The 22,783-nt window shown below is 44.9% G+C and overlaps 1 pseudogene; it reads left to right on the top strand.

Annotated features, from left to right (window-relative positions):
- Positions 1-20,986: 20,986 nt before the first annotated feature.
- LOC128123971 (nucleolar RNA helicase 2-like) lies at positions 20,987-22,126 on the top strand (annotated as a pseudogene).
- The last annotated feature ends 657 nt before the right edge of the window (positions 22,127-22,783 follow it).

The raw sequence follows: 22,783 nt of genomic DNA on the forward strand, positions 1-22,783 counted from the left end.
TCTTCCCAAAAGCATTCTATAGATTCAATACAATCTCCATCAAAATTCTAGCGCAATTCTTCAGGTAAATTGGAAAGACAATTTTCAGCTTCATATGGAAAACTCCAAAACCCAGGATAGGTTAAAAAAAATCTTGAATTATAAAGGAACTGTTGAAGGTATCAACATTCCTAGTTTTAAATTGTATTGCAGATTTATCATAATAAAAACCTCATGATATTGTCATAAAATAGATACACTTTTATCAATGGAATCAAATTGAAGACCCAGACATAAATTCACACACTTATGGATACCTGAGTTTTGACAAAGAAGCCACAAATACATGCTGGAAAAAACCGTACCATCTTCAACAAATGGTGCTGGTCAACTGGATGTCTACATGTAGAAGAATAAAAGTAGATCCATACTTACCACCCTGCACAAAACTCAACTCCAAATGAATCGACATAAGGCTAGATAATCCAAATCTAAAAAAAGATAACATGGGTAATAGTCTTGAACTCATTGGCACAGAAAAAGACTTTCTGAACAGGACACCAGTAACACAAGCAGCAGAACCAACAATTAATACACGGGACATCCTGAAATTGAAAAGCTTTTGTATGGCAAAGGACACAATCATCAAGATAAAGTGGAAGGCTACAAAATGGAAAAATTTCTTTCCCAAATACGTACCTGATAGATGGTTATTATCTAAAAAAAAACCAGACATCAAGAAAACAAATAATCCAATTTAAAAATGAAATACAGAGCTAAACAGAATTCTCAAACAAGGAAACACAAATGGCTGAGAATCACTTAAATGTTCAACATCCTTAGTCATCAAGGAAATGCAAATCAAAATTCCCTTGAGATTTGATTTTGCACCAGTCAGAATGGCCAAGATCAATAAAATAAATGACAGCTCATCCTGGTAAGGATTTTTGGAAAAGTGAACACCTACCCATTGGTGGTGGGAGTCCAGACTTAAACAGCCACTGTGGAAATCATAGAACCTGGGCATAGCGCTACATCAGGGTCCAGCTATACCACTCTTGGACATATGTTCTACATCCTACTACAGAGACACTTCTTGCTCATCCAATGTTCATTTGGCTATTATTCATAATAGCCAAAACTTTGAAGCAGCCTACATGTCCATCAACAAATGAATGGATAAAGCAAGTATGGTACATTTACATAAAGGAATATTATTCAGCTGTGAAAAAGATCATGAAATTTGCAATTAAGTGGACCTAAAAAAAGCACCTTGAGCAAAGTATCTCAGACCCCAAAAGACAAACATGGTATGTATTCTCTTATATGTGGATATTAGCTTTTAAGCCTTGGACAGGCATGCTACAATCTATGTAACCAAAGAGATTAATTAGGGATAGATAAAGGACTATGAGTAAGGAGGGGAGGATCTTCCATGGAAGGGGAACTAGAATGTATAATGATGGAGAGATGGGGCTGGGGGACACTTTAACAGAAGGATTTGATGGAGAATGGGAAGTCCGAGGGGGTAAAGGAGGGTATGTGAGAAGGGACAACTAACACTAAAGGCCATTTGAGGGACCATAGAGGAATGCACTACTGTGGAAGCTTCCTAAAATCTATACCTATATGAAAGAAATCTAAATGGAGTCACCAAATAACAAGGGAGTGCTGTGGGATGTTCTGTATGGCAAATGTGTTGCTCTGATTGGTCAATAAATAAATCACTGATTGGCCAGTGGCTAGGCAGGAAGTGTAGGCGGGACAAGGAGGAGAATAAAGCTGGGAAGTAGAAGGCTAAGTCAGAGAGACACTGCCAGCCTCCACGATAACAAACAGCATGTGAAGATGCCGGTAAGCCACGAGCCATGTGGCAAGGTATAGATTAATGGAAATGGATTAATTTAAGCTGTAAGAACAGTTAGCAAGAAGCCTGCCACGGCCATACAGTTTGTAAGCAATATAAGTCTCTGTGTTTACTTGGTCGGGTCTGAGTGGCTGTGGGACTGGCGGGTGAGAGAGATTTGTCCTGACTGTGGGCCAGGCAGGAAAACTTTAGCTAAAAATGGCATCCAACGTGGTGGCAAGAGTTTCCACCTAAAAACTGAGAAAAGATTCTAAAACGGAGCTAAAAACAGTTCCTAATTGTCTCTCTCAAATGAGCGGCAGCTGCCGATTTGAGCTACTTGTGGGTTTCTGGTGTGCGTGCTTGACCTGCAGTTTGACGGGAATGAGGCCTCTGCAAGTGGCACATTAAGCTGTGTGGTGGATTTAGCCTTTGCTAGTACAAAACAAAAAAAGAGGTTTCTGGGCTACACGCTGCTTGGATAAAAGTATAGACCCACGATAGCTCCCAGAGCTGGCGGTAAAGGTAGCCATGTTGGGAAGCTGAGGTGGGTGGAGCCAGCAGCCACAGCTGCTGCAGTTTAAGGCAATAGATTCACAATAAGACAGATTCAGATTGCCGTTTCAGTCTTACAAATGCTGCAGTTTAAAGCAATAGATTCACAATAAGACAGATTCAGATGTAATAGTTTACAATGTGTGTAAAATATACGTAGGCTTGAAAGAGACAAAAAAGGTGATATATACAGTTATATAAGCAAATACATAGTTTTAAAAAATAAAGTCTTTAAAGAGACAGTAAAGTTAATATAAAAAATAAGCCACGTAAAGATGAATATTACACAGAGAATCTGGATTGTGTTGTCTTTGGGATTTTTAACTGCAGAAAAACATTTGATTGTAAAAGCTGTTGAGTTATGCCAAAATGTATATTTTAAAGGTACCTTGAATTCAAAATTTGAATATAAGGATATGTTGCTTTGGAAAAGAGTCTCTGCTTTTGTTCCCACAGAAAGCCAGAGGCTATGGATTTGTTCCAGATTAAGATACATCAGGTTTGACCAGCCAAGACCCCCTGAAAGGTCTCCAATGACACCATGGCCCAGATGATCCAACATCCAGAATGGTTTGAAGGCAACTGGCTCAGACGATACAGCCTCATGGACTATTCCATAATCATAAAATTTTCTTTGTTTCCCCATAAGATACAGTGCCCCCCTCCAGCAGGAAGTAGTAAGAGAAGCTATGCCCAAATTCCCAAATTATATGTAATTTTACTTTGTTAAGGTTAAAACCTTCCTTTTTGAAAAAAAAAAAACGGGGGAAGTGCTGTGGGATGTTCTGTATGGCAAATGTGTTGCTCTGATTGGTCAATAAATAAAACACTGATTGGCCAGTGGCCAGGCAGGAAGTGTAGGCGGGACAGGGAGGAGAATAAAGCTGGGAAGTAGAAGGCTAAGTCAGAGAGACACTGCCAGGTGACACGATGACAAGCCGCATGTGAAGATGCCGGTAAGCCACGAGCCATGTGGCAAGGTATAGATTAATGGAAATGGATTAATTTAAGCTGTAAGAACAGTTAGCAAGAAGCCTGCCACGGCCATACAGTTTGTAAGCAATATAAGTCTCTGTGTTTACTTGGTCGGGTCTGAGTGGCTGTGGGACTGGCGGGTGAGAGAGATTTGTCCTGACTGTGGGCCAGGCAGGAAAACTTTAGCTACAAGGGAGACTGTGGTAGTTTGAATGTAATTGGCCCCCATAATCTCATAGGAAGTGGCACTATTAGGAGGTGTGGCTTTGCTGGAATGGGTATGGCCTTACTGGAGAAACTGTGCCACTGTGGGGGGTGGACTTTGAGGATTCCTATGCTCAGGATACTGTCCAGTGTTTTAGACCATTTCCTGTTGCCTGCAAGTTGTAGGACTCTCAGCTACTCCTCCAGCACCATGTTTGCCTGCATGCCACCATGTCCCACCATGATAATGGACTGAACCTCTGAAACTGTAAGCTGCCACCCCAATTACATGTTTTCCTTTATAAGAGTTGTCGTGGCCATGGTGTCTCTTCACAGCAATAGAAACCCTAACTAAGACAGACAGTGCCCCAACTAGATGTCTTTCATCACTAAGTACCAGGAATGGTTTACATCTAATTGAGTTCTTGGCCAAAGGGGCATCATGGAAATCCCTGAACAACTCATGGTATTTCAAGGCTAATTTCAAAAAACTGACGGTAAGACCTTATTGCTAAAGTCAACACTTACTCAGTGTAAGTATCTCAGTGAACTTGGAGAATAGAGCTGCTGCCTAACTGGATTCTTCACCCCTACTGACTAGTGTTTGTAGTTAGAGTTTTTCTGCCTGGCCCACAGTCAGGACAAATTTCTGTCACCCGCCAGTCCCACAGCCGCTCAGACCCAACCAAGTAAACACAGAGACTTATATTGCTTACAAACTGTATGGCCATGCCAGGCTTCTTGCTAACTGTTCTTACAGCTTAAATTAATCCATTTCCATAAATCTATACCTTGCCACGTGGCTCGTGGCTTACTGGGGTCTTCACATGCTGCTTGTCATGGCGGTGTCTGGCAGTGTCTCCTCCCACCTTCCTGTTCTCTCAGTTCTCCTCTCTGTTAGTCACACCTATACTTCCTGCCTGGCCACTGGCCAATCAGTGTTTTATTTATTGGCCAATCAGAGCAACAGATTTGACATCCCACAGCAAGTGTTCATGGTACTAGAAGGTACTCTGCATGCTACCAGAGGAGAAAGGTGAACATCAACCCAGCTACAAACCCTGCAATCTGCAGTGGTGGCCTGCCTGCACCATATGCTGGTGCAATAGCAGCACAAACACCGTGGGAGTAACCAAACACAGTCTGATTGGAATTAGGGCCCACTCCATGAGATAGAACCCATGCCTGACACTGTTCAGGTATCCAAGAACATGAAACTAGGTAGTCTATGGGCCTAAGGCAAAACCAAATACTATTGTTCTGATAAAAGAATATAGCAATAAAATGATTCCTAATGAGATTATCCTATACACACAGATCTGTGTCTCACTCAGTAATCTTCAGAGAAGTGTCCCCTTGTCCTACAACTAATATAGAGACCCACAACTGGACAACGTGCAGTTAAAGGCTTTGAACCACTCAGTCCTAAATGGGATGTCTTCATCAGTCCCTCTCCTTCCAGACACAACAGGATCAACACACATATGAACTCAGAGAGTGTGGCAGCATGCACAGGTCTAAGCCAGATGGGTTCCCAGAGCTGAGAAGGGAAGTGGACAAGATGTACTATTCCCAACTAAGAAGCTATCTACAATTGACAACTGTTTGCAAAGAAGGAATTAGATTTCTCCATTGCAGTCTCTCTGTGTACATAAATCACAGTCAAGGGCTGGTCCTGTGCCCAGCAGGATGGCCAACACAAATGTACTCAATGGTATTCTTGTAGATTTTTTTTTAAATCTCATATTGCTTTTTGGGGGCCTTTATTTTTTTTTAAATCTTACTGGTCTTTGGCTTGTATGTTATGGTTTCTAATTTTTTTTTTTGGTGTGTGTGTATTTCTAGTGTTTTAAAACTAAAAAAAAAGTTGAGAGAGAGAAGTTGCATGGGAGGGAGGTGGGAGGATGTGGGAATTGATGCGGGGGAGGGAAACTGTGATCTTTATATAGTGTGTGAATTTTCTTTTTCCCCCCTTTTTTATTAAGAAAAATTTTTCATTCATTTTACACACCAAAGATCCCCCTCTTCCCTTCTCAAGCCTCCCAGCCTCCCCCTCCCAACCCACCTCTTACTCCCACCCACAAGAAGGCAAGGCCCCCATGAGGAGGCACATCCAGTAGAGGCAGGTCCAAGCCCTTCTCCCTGCCTTAGGGCTGCACGAGGTGTCCCATCACAGGTAGTGTTCTCCACAAAACCTGCTCATGCACCAGGGATGGATTTTGATCCTACCACCAGGGGGCCCCCCCAAGCAGATCAGGCTACACAACTGTCTCGCTATGCAGAGGGCCTAGTCTAGTCCCATTTGGGCTCCATAGCCATTGATCCAACTTTCATGAGTTCCCTCTAGTTTGGTTTGGTCATCCCTGCAGGTTTCCCCACCATGATCCTGATGCACTTGCTCATTGAATCCCTCTTCTCCTCCTCCCTTCGCCTAGCCTGAGCAAAGTGTCCAGCTTAGGCCTTGCCTTGGAGGAGGTGGGAATGGGGGGGTGGATTGGGGGAAGGGTAGGGGTGGGGTAGGAGGAGGGAGGACAGGGGAATCCGTGGCTGATATGTAAAATTAAATTAATTATAAAATTAAAAAAATGTTTTTAGGGTTATCAGAAGGAAAAAAAAGAATCCCTCTCTTTGACTAGACTCAAAGTCTTTCAATAATCCTCTAAAATGCTTAAATAAAAAGCCAAACAATATAAAGAAAATGTAAAAATGAGCAATAAAAATAAATCAGTGATTAAAATCATAAAACTAATGAAGGAAATCAAAGAACTCTAAAGTGACTAATACTCCATGTTCATTTGGAGACTCGAAAGGAAGACTCCAGGGAGCTGCTTGTGTACGAACATGTATGCTTATGCCACCCCAGCAATTCACCAGAGCACGGTGCTGTAGTACGGTTCACATGCGAACACACATGTCCCCACCTCTCTGACATGGCACAAAACCGAGGCTCACATCAACGGTTACCACCACATGGAACCGAAGGGGAGAGGTGTGTGCAGAGAGGAGAGGGAGTGAATGATGTAGTAGCGTGTGAAGGAATGTAGCAGAGTAGAGAGAAGAAATGTGTATAGAAGAGAGATGTGGAGCTGTGTAAAAAAGAGATGTAACTGCATGTAGAAATATGTGGCTGTGCAGGAGAGATCTATGTATGTAAAGAGCTGCGTGTAAAGAAGGTAGTATGTGGAGAGAGACTTTCAGAAAGATTCCTCAAGATGAAGTAAAAGAGGAAGTTACCATCAGAAAGCGTGTGTTTCCTTATTTCGCCTCAGATAGAAAAGGTTTCGCCCTCGCCAGCCTTCATGGATGTTTTTTGCATGCCCTGGTGCTGCCTGGAGGCTGGGCCTCACAGGCGGCAGTACTCTACTGCATGGCACTAAGGTGCAGCATAGCAACATGTCTCACGTGCGAGCATGCACGCCTGCACCACTGTGGTATGGCGCCACAGCATAGCCCTGCACACAACATTGCTTAACACTTCATGTGTCACCAAGCGTGACCATGCAGCATAGGGCTGTGGCAAAATGTAGTGGGCCAGCTCACATGTGAACATGCATGCCCACTCCACCACAGCGTGATGCTGCAGCACAGTTTTTGTGTGAATAAGCATATGAATGAGCATGCCACACCATGTACCACAGTGCTGTGGCATGGCTCACCTGTGCTCATATTGACACAGTATACTGCAGAAGCATAGATCATATATGAACATATATACCTATGCTACCAGGGCAAACAGCCATGGTGCATATTGCATGTGACATGTGTGACAATGGCACAGCAGCACTACACCATGTCATGACTTTCATATGAGTATGTATGACTGTGTCACCATGGCATGATGCCACAGTGCCATGTCACGATGTGCATGTGAACATTTGTGCCCAAGACACCATGAGATGATGCTGGCACTCTGGAATGGCACCACAGCATGGCTCATGTGTGAACATGCATGCCCATGTCTTGGTGACACAGCAAAATGACACACATCATGTATTTACAAGTACCTTCCCCTGCATTGCTTGATGCTGCAATGTGGGTCACATGTGAACACACATTCCCACTCAGGCATGGCATGACTCTGTGGCACAGATTGTGTGTGAACACACATGCCCATGTCAGTCCTGTTTGCAACTGTGCCATCTCCCAATGCCATCATTTGGTGTCATAGACATGCTTGCTTACATCCACTATGTTCCAGCACTGCCACCTGCTGGCACAGGGACTCCTGTGCATGTATCTGGGAGTCCTAGCACCACCACGTGTGTTCACACCTGTGTCCTCTCCAGTGCCACCACTTGGTGACAAACGCTGGCTTCTTCGTAGGCCTGCCGTGGCCCAGTGCTTCTTCCCGGTGGTGCATGCACACCTGTTTGTATGTCTGCCGTGTGCCATGGCCACGGCATGACAGTGCAGACATGAATGTTAACACCTGCTATGCCCCAGTGCCACCACATGGCAGTGCAGGCATGCCTTTTTGCATATCTTCTGTGTCCCAGAACAGCCACAGTGTTGTGACTGTGACATGCTTGTTCATGCAACCACTCTGTTCTACCATGTAGTGGCCGGGATGTACCTGTTCATATCCCTGCCATGTACCAGAGTCACCAACTCGTGACATGGCCACCCTTGTTTACACACTTTCTGTGTCCCAGCACTGCCTCTTGGCAAGGGCACGACTGTTTCCACGCCTGCCATATCCCATTACCACCACTTGGCAGGCTGGGCAAGCCTGTTTGCATGCACACTGTGTCTCAGCATTATGATGAGCGGGCTGCGGATGCATGTTCACACACCTGCTATGTCCCAGTGCCAAAAAATTGGTAAGCTGGGCACACCTGTACACCCACCTTCCATGTCCCATGCATTGGCACTGGCACACCTAGTCACACGCTTGCCATGTCTCTGTGCTACCAACTGGGCAGCCTGGGTATGTTTGTTCATATGCTTGCCACGTCCCAGCTCTGCCACTTGGTGGCCTAGGCATGCCTGTTTTCATATGTGTCATATCCTTCTGCCACCTCGAGGCCTGGGCACATCTGTTCCCTTGCCTGGCATTTCCTGGTCCTGCCATGTGGTGGCCTGGGCATGCCTGTTTTAACATTCTGTTTACACACCTGCATTGTCCCAGTGTTCTCATGACAGCACGGCCATGCCTGCTCACACGCGTGTTATTTCCCTGTATGTAAGCCTGCTGCGTCCCAGAGCTGCCAAGCGGCAGAGAGGGCGTGACTGTTTGCACGCCTGCCCTGTCCCTGGACCGCACCATGATGGCCTGGGCACGCCTGCTTCTGTGGACGCTGTGTCCCAGAATGTTCACACACCTGCCATGTTCCTGTGTCACCACTTGGCAGCCGGGCCATGCCTGTTTACTGTTTACAAACATGCCATGTCCTAACAATGCAGTATGGTGTCCCAGGATCACCACTTGTTCTGGGAACCCTGTTTGCATGCTTGTTGTGTGCAGGCACTGCCACTTGGTGGCCTGGGACATTCATGTTCACATATGTCCTAGTCCTGTTTGCCTTGTACTAGTGGCACCATGTAGTGGCCTGGGCTTGCCTGTTTGCACATATGCTGTCACAGCAACACCATATACTGACCTGGTTTCTACTGTTTACACGCTGGCGATGTCCCAGTACCGCCACGTGGCAGCCAGGCATACCTGTTTCCATGCCTGCCATGTTTCAGGGCCATCAAGTGGGTGGCTTTGGTATGCCTGTTTGCATGTTTGCCAGGTCCCAGGACTGCTTGTTGGTGGCTTGGGCATGAACATGCATGTGCCTCTGTGTGCCATATTGTAGTGCTACATTATGGTGGCCTGAGCATACCTGTTCACATACCTTTCCTGTTCCAGGGTTGCAAATTGGTGAACTGTTGGTATACCTGTTCGGGCACTCTCTGTGTCTCAGCACTGCTAACTGTTGGCTCAGGAACACCTTTTATATGTTTGCATTGTCTCAGTGCCACCGCATGGCCCCATGGGCATGTCTGCTCACATGCACGCCGTGTCATGCTGTGTCTTTGTGCCGCCACTTGCCAACCTGGGCCTGCCTGTTCCTATGCTTGTCATGTCCCAGGTCTCCCTCTTGGCAGAACGGCCAGGCTGGTTTGTATGCTTGCTGCGCCCCTACTTGGTGGCCTGTCCATGCCTGCCTCCGCATTGCTATGTGCTGGCTTGGGCATGCCTCTGAGCATGCCTACAATGTCCCAGGACTGCCAAGCTGTGGCAAGGGCATGGCGTTTTGCGTACCTGCCATATCGCTATGCCACCACTTGGCAGCCTGAGCGCATCTGTTTGCATACTTGCTGTCTCCCAATGCAGTGGCCTGTGCATGTCTCTTTACATACCTGTAATTTCCAGTTCTGCAACACAAGTAGCCTGGGCACACCTGTTTGCACACCTGTTGTGTCCCAGTGCCAACACATGGTGGCCTAGACACAAGTTTTTGCACGAATGCCCTATCTTGGTACAGCAATGTGGCAGCACAGGCATGCCTCTTTGCATGCCTGCCACACATCCCAGTGCCACCATATGCACACCTGGGCAACACATTCACTCATTTGCCGTGTTCCCATGCTCCCATATGGTGGTCTATGCAGGACTATTTGTATACCTGTTGTGTCCCAGGACCACCACAGGTTTTTCTCCACAAGCTTATTTGCATGCTTATAGTGTCCCCAGAAATGACCAGGGCGACCTGGGCATGCTTTTGGCCTGGACATGCCTGCCATGTCTCAGCACAACCATGCAGTAGCCTGGCAGTGGCTGTTTGTAATGACTGTCATGTCCCAGTACTGACACATAGCAGCTTAGGCACACCTGTTTGCACCAGGCCGTGTCCTAGGGCTGTCAATTTACATGCCTGCATTTTTACATGGTGGCCTGAGCACCCCTGTTTGTATACTTGCTGTATCTCAGGGCGGCCACAAGGTGGCCTGCAGAGGCCTGATTGCATGCTTGCCATATCCCATGGCCCAAACTTGGCAGCCTGAGCATGCTTGTTCTCAAGCCTGCTGTGTCCTCTGCTGCTGCATCATGGAGGTCTGGGCAGGCCTGTTCCCATGCATGCCATGTACCAGCACCACTGACTGGCAGCCTGGGCATACCTGCTTACCCACCAACATGTCTCAGTGACCTGGGCACTCCTGTTTACACACTTGTGTGTCCCACGATGCCACTTGGCCACCTGGGCACGCCTGTGTGAAAAGCTGCTGTATACCAGTGCTGCCGTGAGGCAGTCTGAGCATGTCTGTCCTTACTTCTGCTCTATTCCAGGACTGCTAAGTGGTAAAGTAGGCATACCTGTTTGCATGACTGTCATGTCCCAGTGCCTGAATTTAGTGGCCTATGCATAACTGTTTACATGCTTGCAGCATCCTAGAGCCACCACATGGCAGTGTGGGCATGCCTATTCACACACCCGCCATGTCCTATGCTGACACTTAGAGGTCTGGGCATGCCTGTTTGCATGCCCACTGTTGTCCCAGTGCTACGAAATGGCAGCCCGGTCAGGCCTGTTCACAAACCTTGTACTGTCAATTGGCAGCCTGGGTGGCCCCTGTTCCCACACTTGCCATATCCAAGCACCATTACTTGGTGGCCTGGGCATGTTTCTTCATACATATGTGACATGCCATTACTACCGAGAGGCTGCCTGGGCACACAAGTTTACATGCTTGCCTTGTCCCAGTAGAGTGTGGTGTCACAGACATGCCTTGTTTGCATGCTTGCTGCTGTCCTAGCACTGCAACACGGCAGCCTGGGCATGCCTGTTTGCACACTTGCCTTGTCTCAGTGTAGCCACATGGTGGTACAGGCATGCCTGTTTGTCCTCATGCCGTGCCCCAAGTGCCACCTGTGCCATGTTTCAGCATCCCCCAATGTGACCGGGCTCAGAAAAGACATGCGGGCCATCCTGCCTACACAGCTCCTGATAAGACCAGGATTGGAGATGGCACGCGGGCCAACACACCCATGGCCCTCTTCTATGTGACTGGGGTTGGATGTGCCATGTGCTTCAACATGCCCATATGTGCCTCATTTGACCTAGTACAGTAGTGGCATGTGGGCCAATAGGCCCTTGCAACTTCCAATATGAACAGCTTTGGAATTCTCATGTGGGTCAACAAGCCTGTATACCGCCCCCCCCCCCCCCCCCCCCCCCCCCCCCCCCCCCCCCCCCCGCCGTTGTGACCAGCCTCAGAAGTGGCATATGGGTGAACATGACTATAATCCCACTGCATCCTCATTATATGACCAGGTTTGGAAAAGGCATCTGGGCCAATGGCTCCCCAGGATTGGAGCCTGGCACAAAAGGTTATGTTAGCCTTGGTATATTTAGGAATAACAAGTGTTCTGGGGGTACTTGCTGATATGTGCTTGGTTATGTTCCTAGATAACAGCTTTTTCTTGTAGATGATATGAACATTCTCCTGGAAGTAGGATAGGGCCTTGTAAATGCTACAAATGATAACACACCTGGGATAATATTTGTGTAAGAGGAAGGCCCTGAGGGCATACATAAGGGTCACCCAAAATGTTTTAGAGTCACTAAGATCAGAACAAACTCAAGGTCTTTTACATGCCTAAATATGTGGGATCTTCTCACTGAGGGCAAATGGGTCACAAGAATTGAAAAAGATTATTATTATTAATAAGGCTCTATGGTGTCATAGAACATGTCATATGGGAATGTTAGAGCCAGAGCTATGTAACCAAACTATAAATCCAACCCCCAGACAAAGAGAAGCTAAACCAAGGTATTTCTTCTTGAAAGTAGGCCTCCTTTTATTCAGTGGAACATGAGCCTACCAATACCTCACTCCTAAACATGTGGATTCTCCACTCTAGTTTATATACAGTTCAATGTAACGAATCCCATTTTACTGTTAGAGCCCCCTGGCAGGATTAAGAGAATGCCTATTCTCATCCCCTTAGCAGTGGGGTGGAAACTACAGCAGATACAGGACTGGTTGCTGCAAGAACACTGTCTTTAGAAATACAGAGCAATAATCTGTCTAACCAGGCTATAAAGGACAAGGAACAGATGTCTGAAGCATTAGGAACAATACAGAACCATGTGGAATCCCTCACTGAAATACTCCTCCAGACTAGAAGAGGCCTAAATCTATTAACAGCGGAGAAGGGACTCACTGCATTCTTATGTTAAGAATGCTGTTCTTATGCTAATAAATCAGTAACAGTTAGAGATATATGGTCAAGGAGAAGGAAGAAAAAGCACTAGAACATGTCTGGGTTTCCTGGGATACCTACTGAAATTGGAAAACTCGGATGATACCTTTAGCAGGGCCTTTCCCCCTAGTCACTTTGAGTCTATTATTTGGACCTCGTGTCCTAAACTGTCCGGTTCAGTTCATGACCTCCTGGGTGGAAGTTACAAATGACGTTGACTTCTGAACCTGCTCTTGAGGTGGTATAGTGGAGGACCCTGTGTATCTGGCTCCTGATGATTCGGGATTCCAAGGTTGGAGCCTTCATATGAAATTAAAAAGCTCCAAAAAGGGAGGACTGAAGAAGAAAAAGAAACCCAGCAAGTTTCCCACTAATCGTGATGGACAAACTTCCTTGGGAAATACCATGCTCTACAGGCATAAGAAAACGTGATGGGGCAGTGCCTCAGATCTGAGCCAGCAGAGCTAACGCTGAACTGCTGACTTTGGCTCTGCGAACTTGTGCCTTTTCTTTCTTCTGAAAGGTGCAATGTCTGCTCTTCTCTCTTGAGACATGAGCACCACCAGTATCCACATAGACAGCATGTCTCCTTTGCTAGAGGTGAAACTAAACTAGAAACCTGCAAATTTCAGGTCCACACACCTGCTGTATTCCAGCACCACCATGTGGTGGCTTGGTTATGCCTGTTTGAACACCTACCATGTCCCAGGGTCACCAAGGGGCAGTTCGGGCATGCCTGATCACATGCCTGATTGCACGCATCCCTTGTCTGAGCATTGCCAATTAGTGGCACAGGCACCTGTGTACACAGAAACTGTATCCCAGGGCCACCATGTGGCAGTGTGGAGTTGACTGATTGCATGCCTGCCATATCCCAATGTCACTTCATGGTGGCCTGGGAATAACCTGTTTGTACATCTGGTGTGTCCAGGGCTGCCACACGGTGGCCTGGGTACCCCTGTTTGCAAACCTGCCATGTCCCGGAGATACCACATGGTGGACTGGGCTTCCTGTTCACATGACTGCCATGTTCCAGGGCCACCATATGGCAGCCTGTGCATGCCTATTTATGCACTTGCCATACCTCAGTGCTGCCACATGGTGGCCTGGGGAATGTTTGTTTACATACCTGCCATGTCACAACACCACCACGTGGTAGCCTGGGCACACTTGTTTACAAATCTCCTGTATCCCAGATCTATCATCCGGTTATTTGGGCACACCTGTTTGCACACTCACTGTGTCCCAGGGCTGCCATTTGGTGGCATCAGAATGCTAGTTTGCATACATGTCACATCCCAGTACCACCACATGATAAACTGGGCATACCTGTTTACACACAAACCTTGTCCCTGTACTGACACGTGGCAGTGTGGGCTTGTCTAGGTGCATGCCTGCCATGTCCCATCACCACCCCACAGCAGCACTGGCCTGCCTGATTGCATGCTTCCTGTTTCACACCAGCATTGCCACGGGAAAGCCCAGGCATGTCTCGTCACAATCTTCCTGTGTCCCAGTGCCACTGCATAACAGCCTGAGAATTCCTGTTTGCATGCCTGCCATGTCTCAGGGCCACTTGTTGTGACCCTGTTCCCAAGGCTGCAAAGTAATGGGCGGACCTCTTCTTACGCCTGCCGTGTCCCAGCACCACCACTTGGTGGCCTTGGCTCTCTTTTTCACATGCATGCCATGCCCCAGAGCTGCCACATGGTGGCCTCAGCATGCCTTTTCACATGCCTGCCATCTCCCACCTAGCTCCATGACCTGGAGGCTTAGACTCTCCTGTTTACATGCCCGCCATGTGCCAATACCACTACATGCCTGCCTGGGGATGACGTTTGTACACCTGCATGTCCCAGGGCCACCATGTGGTAGCCTAGACATGCCTGTTATTGGACTGCCCTGTCTAAGTGCTGCCATTTAGCTGAGCAGTTTCCTCTGTTTGTAGATGAACACTGCCAGAAGGTAGTCTGTGATGGTATGTTTGCATGCCTGCTATGCCTGAGAATGACCATCTAGCAGAGCAGGGACACCTGTTTGCATGCTGCCATGTCCCAGCACTGCCATGGGGCAAGGTGGGCACATGTGCTATGTCCCAGTGGTGCCGTGTGGTGGCATTGGCACACGTGTTTGCAAATGATTCCTGTTGCAGCACCATCACATGGCAGACTGGCATGCCTATTCACAGACCTGACCCGTGCCAGCACCCAATACAGTTCAGTGGCTGAGTGCTTACTTAGCATTTGCAGGGCTTCCTTTCCAGCACAGAGAAGGCAACGATCTTCCTTTCTTTCTTTGGAAGGAGAGGGGAAGGAAAGGGAAAGGAAAAGACAAATGAAAATAGAGAGGAAGGGAGAAAGCAAGAGGGGAAGGGAGAAGAAGAGAAGCAGGAGAAAGGAAAAGAAAGGAAAAGGAAGGGAGGGAAACGTCCAGGAGCATCAGCATGAGGCGTTTCCTCACACCAGCATCCATTTGGGTTTGTTTGCGCTCTCTCTCTCTCTCTCTCTCTCTCTCTCTCTCTCTCTCTCTCTCTCTCTCTCTCTCTCTCTCTCTGCTTTGTTATTTGTTCTGCTGTTCTTCTTGTGTTTCTTGTTTGTTTGATTTTGAGACAGGGTGAGACTGTGTAGCCCTGGCTGGCTTGGGATTATGTAGACCAGGCTGTCCTCAAACTCACAGAAATCTGTTTGCCTCTGTCTCTTAAATGCTGAAATTAAAGGGGTGCATTGTTACGCCCATCTTTCCACCTCATTTCTAAAGCAGATCAATATCTTTTTTCACCTTTATGGTGCTGAAGGTTGAATCCAGGGCCTTGTAAATACTAGGTAATTGCTCTAACATTGAGCTATAGTGCCAACTCTATAAATGTTTTATGTATAGGCTGTTAACTAACTCCTAGCAAGCAAGCAAGCAAGCAAGCGACCGACTGACCGACCAACCAGGTGTGTCCACACTGCTATGTGGTAGTGGAAGTTCAAGACTGGACTGGGCTGTATAGTGAGACAATATTGTAAAAGAAAGCACCGCTCCCCACCCCCCACCGGGGGCAGGCAATATGACTCAGATGCTAAAGGCACCTGCTGCCAAACCTGATGACTTGAGTTTGAGCCCCAGGGATCCACATGGAAGAAAAGAACTGACTCCTGTTTCAAAATACGAGTTAGTAAAAGTGTACCTGTATAGAGCACATACCACGGATTGTTCGCCAGTGGAAATCACAGGACTGCAGGCTGCTCTGGGTGAGAGCGTGATGTCAAGGAAAAGCCTGTGCTGCTGCGAACTATACAGACCCGGTGTGTATTCTACCCTTTCCTTAATTGTTTTCTTCAATAATTAACTAGGTTATTGTAATGCTTTTACTTTATACATTTTTAACCTTTTGGCTTTTTGATTCTTTTGTAATAACATTTAGCTTCTGGCACATCTGCATCCCATCCAGCAGAACCAAGATGAACAACCACAACCTCCTCTGGATGGCCAGTCTGCATGCTCTCACTGTCTCTCAGGTGCGACAAGGGATGAAATAAATGTAACTTGAGACATTTTAATGACCTTGCTTAGTTTCCAGATTTCCAGGTTCTTTTTTTTTAAGTCCTCAACCTCTCACTAGGCTGTATAAGACAGTCTGATCAGTTCTTTTTATGACATTCTGATAAGTTCTCTCCTCCCCCCACTTTGGAACTGGAGACCAAACCAAGGGCCCTGTGCAAGAATTCTACCACTCAGCTAAATCCCAACTACTTTAAATTTCTTTAAACCTGAGTTCTTTAGATGTTTTTGGAAAACTTTTTCCATTATTTTAATGAGGCAAATGTGTAGACAGCATAATTAGAAGTGTTACACACTTGGCAAAGAGTCGAGTTAAAATGATTATACAGAATGCCAAACACCAAGGAAACAGAAAACAGTGAAGACATTTAAGGAATTAATCTGGAACCACAAAAAATTTAGAAAAAGCAAAAGAATACTGGTGAATATTGAACAAATATTAAAACGAATGAAATTTAATGAGTCAAGGTCTTAAAACTATTTAAATTCCATTTAAAATACAGAATAGGAATTGTGAAGTGTTTTAAAATACTATTAAAACAATGAATGGTGAATAAGTTTTTAAAATGCATAATCTTGGTAAAGAAAACATTCGATACCTCTGACTGCATGTAGAATGGTAATACCATATTCTGAATGTTCTATGGAGCTTTAAACATTTTTAGAGTGTTTTGAAGAGGTACCGAATGGATATGGCATAAAGTGCAAAGGATATAAATGCAAATTTAGTGAAAAGGAAGTCTTCCTGCCTGCCTCTCTGCTACCCAACTTGCCTCCCCCCAAATACATCTGCACTTTTGGCTCTTTCACCTGGCTTGGTAAGTTAATTTTAATTAGGAAATAATAACCCTTTCAATAACTCATGTCTAACAGCTTAGCAGTTTGTTTCAGTTCAATCACAGCAATAGTATCAAGCTGAGATATCTTGGAGAAGAAAAAGAAGGCACACCAACCTGTGATCTCAGCACTTGGGAGTCAGGGCAGGAGGAACAGAGGTTCAAGGCCAGTGGTAAGTATACAGTGAGTCTGAGGCTAGCCTGGACTACATGAAGCCCTGTTTGTGAAAGAAATAGAATTTAGGAGCTGGAGGGTTTCAGCAATTAAGAGCACAGGCTGCTGTTTCTTCCAGAGGACCTGATTTCAATGACCAGCACTCACATGACAGCTCACAACTATCTGTAACTTCGGTCCTAAGGGAGCTTCTGGCCTACTTGGGACCAGGTACACAGGTGGTGTATGTACATACACTCAGGCAAACACTAAAATGCACAAAATAAAAATAAATATATCTTAAAAAACTCATTTAAAAATAGCTCTCTATGTTTTGTGTATGTATGTATATATATGTGTGTTCAGGATCCTGCACAAGTGGAGACCACTGAGTATTTTCTTTTTTAAAAAAAAATTGATTAATTTATTTATTTTACACTCTGACCACAGTTTTCCCTCCCTCCTCCCACTGACCTCAATCTACTCTTCCTCTATTTCTGCTCAGAAAGGGGCAGGCCTCCCATGGGTATCAACAAAGCGTGGCATATCAAGTTGTGGTAAGACTAAGCACCTCCCCTTAAATTAAGGCTAGGCAAGGCAATCCAGTATGAGGAATAGATTCCCAAGAGCCAGTCAAAGCATTAGGAACAGTCCTTGTTCCAGTTGTTAGGAGTTCCACAAGAAGAGCAAGCTATACAACATGTAGAGGGCCTAGGTCCGTCCCATGCAGGCTCCCAGATTGTTGGTTCAGACTCTGTGAGTTCCTATGAGCCAGGTTAGTTATTTCTATGGGTTTTCTTGTAAAGTCCATGACCCCTCTGGCTCCTACAACCCTTCCTCCCTCTCTTTAGCAGGGCTCAGCCTAATGTTTGGCTGTGGGTCTCTGCATCTGTTTCCATCAGTTACTGGATGAAAATTCTGATGACAATTGGAGTAGTCACCAATCTGACCACAGGAGATGGCCAGTTCAGACTATGTATTCACTATTGCTAGGAGTCTTAGCTGGGGTCATCCTTTTAGATTTGTGGGGGTTTCCCTTGCATCAGATTTCTATCTGACCCTGAAATGCCCACCCCCAGTCATCACTTTCAGGATTCTCCCCCTCCATCCACTTTCCATCCCAATTCCTCAAGCTCCCATCCCCACCCACCCCAGGAGATCTTCTCTATTTCCTCTTCCCAGGGAGATCCATGTGTCCTCCCTTGGGCCCTCCTTGTTACCTAGTCTCTCTGGGTCTGTGAATTGTAGCATAGTTATCATTTACTTTATAGCTAAAATCCACTTATGAGTGAGTACCATGTTTGTCTTTCTGGTTTTGGATTATCTCACTCAGGATGATCTTTACTAGTTCCATCCATTTGCCTTCAAATTTCCTGATGTCATTGCTTTTAATAGCTGAGTAACAGTTCATTGTGTGCATATACCACATTTTCTTTATCCATTCCTCAGTTAAGGGACATCTAGGTTGTTTCCAGGTTCTGACTGTTTCAAATAACACTGCAATGAACATAGTTGATCAAGTGTCCTTTTGGTATGATTGAACATCCTTTGGGTATATGCTCAAGAGTGGTATCATTGGGTCTTGAGGTAGATTGAGTCTGAGAATTTTCTGAGAAACCACCATACTAATTTCCAAAGTGGCTGTACAAGTTTGCACTCCCACCAGTCGTGGAGAAGTGTTCCCCTTGCTCCGCATCCCTTCCAGCATAAGCTATCACTTGTGTTTTTGATCTTAACCATTCTGACAGGTGTAAGATGGTATCTGAGTCATTTTGATTTGCATTTCTCTGATGGCTAAGGATGCTGAATATCTCCTTAAGTGTTTCTCAGCCATTGGAGATTCTTCTGTTGAGAATTTTTTACTTAGATCTGTACCCCATCTTTTAATGGGATTGTTTGGTATTTTGATGTCTAGTTTCTTGAGTTCTTTATATATTTTGGAGTTCAGCCCTCTGTTAGATGTGGGGTTGGTGAAGATCTTCTCCCACTCTGTAGGCTGCTGTGTTGTCCCATTGACACCACCGAGTATTTTCTATCACTTTCCACCTTATGTTTTGAGACAGTGTCTCTCACTGATTCCAGAGCTCACTGATGGGCTAGCCTGGCTTGGTCTACATAGTGAGCTCTCCCTTGCTCTCTCTCATGATCTCCCGATTAGAGACCTTTTTCCACTTGTTTTCTAGACTGCATCCACCACAAACTCACTGGGAAGGTAATGCCCAGACCCCGATGCATGCACACACACGCTCCCATTCCACAGAGAGACTGCAGCCCTTCAGTTGTTCTGACTAAAGAGCAATTCTTCTCCTGCAGATGCCTAGCTGCTTTCCTTTATTTCCACGACACCTCAATCCTGATCTAACAGCAATAGTCTAAGTAGGCATCACTCTGTAAGCAGAAGTTTGTTTAAAGCAATAACTGACTATCCAAAAAGCAAGAGTTTTGTCCAATGGGAAAACATAAGAAACTAAAATTTAATCATAGATTTTTAATGTCAATTCAGTGAAATGACATTAAAAACAATTCAATACTTAAGAAAAAATTGTTGTAGAAAATCAATCATTAATTTTCTCTCAGGGTATTAAATTAACCTTAAAAATTTTTATAGCTTTTATTTTGTTTTTTAATATAGTCGTAGCCATATCATTTAAAATAATTTTAAAACATATTTAAATCTTAAATATTATTATTACAAAATTTAGAGAACAATTTTAAGGTAATTTTAAATGAAAGGTTGGGAAATTATATCTAAAATAAGAAAACATAATATCTTAGATATCTAATAATTATAGCACAGGTAAAATACATTAATAGTTTTTATTTTCTTACTAAATTTAAGTTCTCTTAATAAACACCTTAAAATGTTTTTCATTGTTGTTGTTAGAAAAAGCATTCACTTTTTATTAGTGCTTGTGAGGCATCAAAGGTAGAATAAAGCCTCTGGAGCAGGATAGTTTGGAATTTATGACTCTATTGTAATTTTTAACTAAAAAGTAGAGATGAATAGTTTGTAAAACTCTATCATGATGTTGTAACACATGAAGATGGTTCATAAACCCTAAGATTTCTGTGTAAGCTTCAAAATAGGTTTTTAAAATGACTACTTAAAAAAATATTTAAGGTTTCTCTTACATAGGCCTGACTAAAATAAGGATCCTTAGAAACCTATTTGATTGTTTGTTTTTAAAGACAGTAGATGTAAAAAAAAAACCTTACAATCTTTCAAATGTTTGTATTCATATACATAATTTCATATAAACAAAACATATATAAAAGCACAGACATAAATCATTGTCTTAATCTTTGTGACAAGGAGTTAGAGGGTAACGTCCAATAGAAAAAACATACTCCAGAGTAGGAGTAATGTCTCTTGGAGTCAATCAACAGCTCCAAGCCATAGGGACCATGTTGTAATTGGGGGTGCTTACAGTTTCAGAGGTTTAAGTCCATTGTCATCATGGTGAAAAACATGATATCATGCAGGCAGACATGGTGCTGGAGAAGATGGAGCTGAGAGTTCTACATCTTGATCCACAGGCAACAGGAAGTGAACTTGGTGTCACACTGAGTGCAGCTTGAAGCATAGGAGACCTCAAAGCCAGCCCACACATGACATACTTCCTCCAACAAGGCCTGACCTCTTATAATAGTGCCACTCCTTATGGGGGCCATTTTCTTTCAAACCACCACAGTGTTTAATGTTTAATGCTAAGAAATATATGAAATCTACATATGATAGGTGAACCTGATGCGTAAAAAGACTCAGAAAACAGCCATAACCATGGAGCACCTGGCTATTAAGTGTCATGGATAGAAAGGGAAACAGTTATTGGGGATGTGATCCCAGTGTACTCTGTGAAGCCAAAAAAGAATCCCAGGGGCTGCGACAGAATACATGTGTAAAAGAGACATCCACTCATTACATAGTGACATTCCACAGAAGCAAAGGGAAATCACCCTGACAGGCTCCCAAAGTGGCAATTTTGGGGTTTTGGTGGCAACCAGCATTGCTGCACGTGGGTTAGACGTCCCTGAGGTTGACCTGGTTATGCAGAGCTGTCCATCAAAGGATGTGGAGTTCCACTTCCATCTATCAGGTGGGCAGGCAGAGCGGAAGGGACATGGGTTTACACCTGCTTTTATCAGCACAAGGAAGAGTATCAGTTAGCACGGGTGGAGCAGAAAGTGGATATGGAATTTAAATGAATAGGTGTCCCTTCTGCAACAGATATAGTAAAGTGTCTAGCACAGAAGGCATCAGGCTTTTGATTCCACAGTCGTCGGCCTTTTCAAGCAGTCAGTTAAGAAACTGACCAAAATGAAGGGAACTATGGAGACCTTGGCAGCCATGCTGGCACGCATTTCGGGGGCCATATTGCTCAACCAGCGCTTTTTGATCAGCTCATGAGTGGACTTTGTGACCAAGACCCTTCAAGGCTCAATTGAAATGCCAACATTAGTTATTTTTGGAAAAAAACTTAATGAACAACTGGACGAAAGCCTTGATGCCAAGTTAAGGGAATGGTTTTCCTCAAAGGAAAGCTGGGAGTTTGTTTTGATGTCCACATTGAAGCAGTCACAGAAATATAGAAGTGGCATGATGGTGGCAGCTTGCTGTGGCCACTGAGCAGCCAAAGCTAAAGGCCCAGGAAGGATATCTAGGTGGCAGGGGTCAGTGAGAAGGTGGCCACAGCGCTTTCAGAGGGCAGTAGAGTAGAAGCAGAAACTTCAGAGGACAGGGGCAGATGGGAGGAATAGAAACTTTAGAGGACAACCAGAGTAACAGATCTTCCAACACAGGCCAGAAATAAAGTTTTAGTAAAGCCTTTGGACACTGAGTAGACACAGAGGCAATGATTCACGGGAGATCGTTATTGACAACCATGCTAATTAAGTCCATTAGGAGTTTATGTCCTTTCTATTGATGACCAGACTAAGAGCAGCTTGAGCCCCTGAAAAGTCTTTTGGTGCCCATACAGCCTTCTAAAGGCAAACCCCACAAAGATACATCAGAGTTAGCCGAGAGTTAGAGTAATCTTGAAACGATTATTCCTGGAAGAACATAGTAATTATTCTAGACATAAGTTGCCAATTATTTTGATTAATCTATCTGGACCATAGTCAAGGCCATGGAAGTCTCAAATGTGTTGCCAAGGAAGATGTGATCATTGCGGGTGGGGGGTAGAGGGCTGAGAATTGTCTAAGCAAACACAAACAGGGTCAGAACAGTATGGCATTGCCTTAGTCATTTCAGCAAGAGGGAATTGTTCACACCATTGATCCCAAGTCCCCTCCCCATCGTTAAACTGCACTGATTCTTTTTTGATCATTTGCTTAGTCCCCATTCCTTTTGAGGGACATAGGCTTCCAAACTTCCGGGTCTGACTATTGTCAATTGTTTACATTTTGAAAAGGGACATGAATTCATTATATCTTTATTACAATACATTGTCTAGATTTACAGAGTAAGACCAGAAATGCATCTTCCTCTCCTT

This window comes from Peromyscus californicus, unplaced genomic scaffold (assembly GCF_007827085.1).
Source record: "Peromyscus californicus insignis strain IS unplaced genomic scaffold, ASM782708v3 Scaffold_4__1_contigs__length_199733344, whole genome shotgun sequence".
Classification (NCBI taxonomy): domain Eukaryota; kingdom Metazoa; phylum Chordata; class Mammalia; order Rodentia; family Cricetidae; genus Peromyscus; species Peromyscus californicus.